This window comes from Polyergus mexicanus, unplaced genomic scaffold (genome assembly GCF_030449975.1).
Source record: "Polyergus mexicanus isolate NDT 795.1 unplaced genomic scaffold, iyPolMexi1.0 SCAF_283, whole genome shotgun sequence".
Lineage (NCBI taxonomy): Eukaryota > Metazoa > Arthropoda > Insecta > Hymenoptera > Formicidae > Polyergus > Polyergus mexicanus.
The window spans coordinates 1-2,500 of record NW_027223603.1 but is presented as its reverse complement, the minus strand read 5'-3'; positions in this window follow the sequence as shown (position 1 = coordinate 2,500).

Below are 2,500 nucleotides of genomic sequence, written 5' to 3'. Positions count from 1 at the left end.
TTTCCGTAAACCGGAGGTACCGCCCGCAAACGGGTCGGTGCGTGGTCGACAGTCCGTGCGCCGGAGGTACCGCCCGCGACGGGACTTTGACGTTTTTCGACTTTTCGTATTCCGGAGGTACCGCCCGCGACGGGACTTTGACGATTTTCGACTTTCCGTAAACCGGAGGTACCGCCCGCAAACGGGTCGGTGCGTGGTCGACAGTCCGTGCGCCGGAGGTACCGCCAGCGACGAGACTTTGACGATTTTCGACTTTCCGTAAACCGGAGGTACCGCCCGCAAACGGGTCGGTGCGTGGTCGACAGTCCGTGCGCCGGAGATACCGCCAGCGACGGGACTTTGACGATTTTCGACTTTCCGTAAACCGGAGGTACCGCCCGCAAACGGATCGGTGCGTGGTCGACAGTCCGTGCGCCGGAGGTACCGCCCGCGACGGGACTTTGACGTTTTTCGACTTTCCGTATTCCGGAGGTACCGCCCGCGACGGGACTTTGACGATTTTCGACTTTCCGTAAACCGGAGGTACCGCCCGCAAACGGGTCGGTGCGTGGTCGACAGTCCGTGCGCCGGAGGTACCGCCCGCGACGGGACTTTGACGTTTTTCGACTTTTCGTATTCCGGAGGTACCGCCCGCGACGGGACTTTGACGATTTTCGACTTTCCGTAAACCGGAGGTACCGCCCGCAAACGGGTCGGTGCGTGGTCGACAGTCCGTGCGCCGGAGGTACCGCCCGCGACGGGACTTTGACGTTTTTCGACTTTTCGTATTCCGGAGGTACCGCCCGCGACGGGACTTTGACGATTTTCGACTTTCCGTAAACCGGAGGTACCGCCCGCAAACGGGTCGGTGCGTGGTCGACAGTCCGTGCGCCGGAGGTACCGCCCGCGACGGGACTTTGACGTTTTTCGACTTTTCGTATTCCGGAGGTACCGCCCGCGACGGGACTTTGACGATTTTCGACTTTCCGTACTCCGGAGGTACCGCCCGCGACGGGACTTTGTCGATCTTCGGCTTTTCGTACATCGGAGGTACCGCCCGCGATCGGATTTTTAACGCTTTTTATAATATTTACAATGTTTTTTCGTCTAACAATGTTTTTAACGATGTTTTTTCGCCTTTCGTTTTCAGCGACAAAGTCTCGAGCGCGTGGGTATTTCGACGCTCGCACTCATAAGCGACCGTGCGTAGTACCGTGCGTCGCCGACCGCCTGGCCGCTCGGTTGGGTATTATAAGAGGTACGTCGCGCTCGGCGCGTCGGACCGAACCGAATCGGACGAACGGGCGGTTGCGCGTTCTTCGCGCGGCTCGCACGATTCTTGCGTTCTTGTCTTTTCGAGAACGTTTAAAACGAACGATACAGGAGAGATTTATTATTGTTTAAGAGGAGAGAAGAAAACACAAACGGCGATTTGTGTTGTGCTTTATCGGACAGAGTCCGAGTAAAACGTCTCTATGAGGGAAGAGACTATTGTATTTACGCTCTCGTCGACAAAATTTCGACGAGCTCGAGCTCGCGCTCGCTAAGCAAAAAGCCGTGTCGTCGCCGACCGCCTGGCCGTCCGGTTGGGTATTATAAGAGGGTACGACGTGTCGCGCTTCGGCGCTTATTCTATGCACACACTTTTATTACGAGCACAGCATTGCCACGAGTCGGTGTCGCAAGACCGAATGGCTCTTATGTGGCGCGCACGCATCTAGTGTGTTGGCCGCGCGATTCCCTCTCGTCTTGGACGCAGCAGCGGAATCGTCGCGCTTACCGAACGTTTACTCCACGGATACGAGTGGCGTGGAAGGACGGATTACAACGTTCTTCCCGCACGCTTTGTACGCCGTAGCGAAATATAAGTGCGTGCTAAAAGCACGATAGCACATTTATCCTCGACGTCTAAGCATCGGCATCGTCGATCTAGCGTCAGGGTAAATCGCGCGGTCCTCGCGATCGCGCGTTTACATTGGGAGAATGAGAATGAGTATGATCTTTTTATAATACACAATATAAAATGGAGAATGATCTTGAAGTAAGAGAGGAGGAGGTTTATTATATACACGGACCGCCTCGCTCCTCTCACGAAGACGAGACGCACGCATAAAGTGTGTTGCGTAATAAGTAAGTAAGTAGATAGAGAGTGTCGCCGACCGGCTAATAAAGACCGGCGGCGCGAGAAGTAAGAGCTTAATAGCGACGGGCCTTCGGGCTCGCTCGCGAGTTACCGCTCCACGCGAGTAACCGAACACGAAGCTCCCTGGTTGATCCTGCCAGTAGTCATATGCTTGTCTCAAAGATTAAGCCATGCATGTCTCAGTGCATGCCGAATTAAGGTGAAACCGCGAATGGCTCATTAAATCAGTTATGGTTCATTAGATTGTACCCACATTTACTTGGATAACTGTGGTAATTCTAGAGCTAATACATGCAAAACAGAGTCCCGACCAGTGATGGAAGGGACGCTTTTATTAGATCAAAACCAATCGAGTACTCTGCGTTGATACCACTGCTT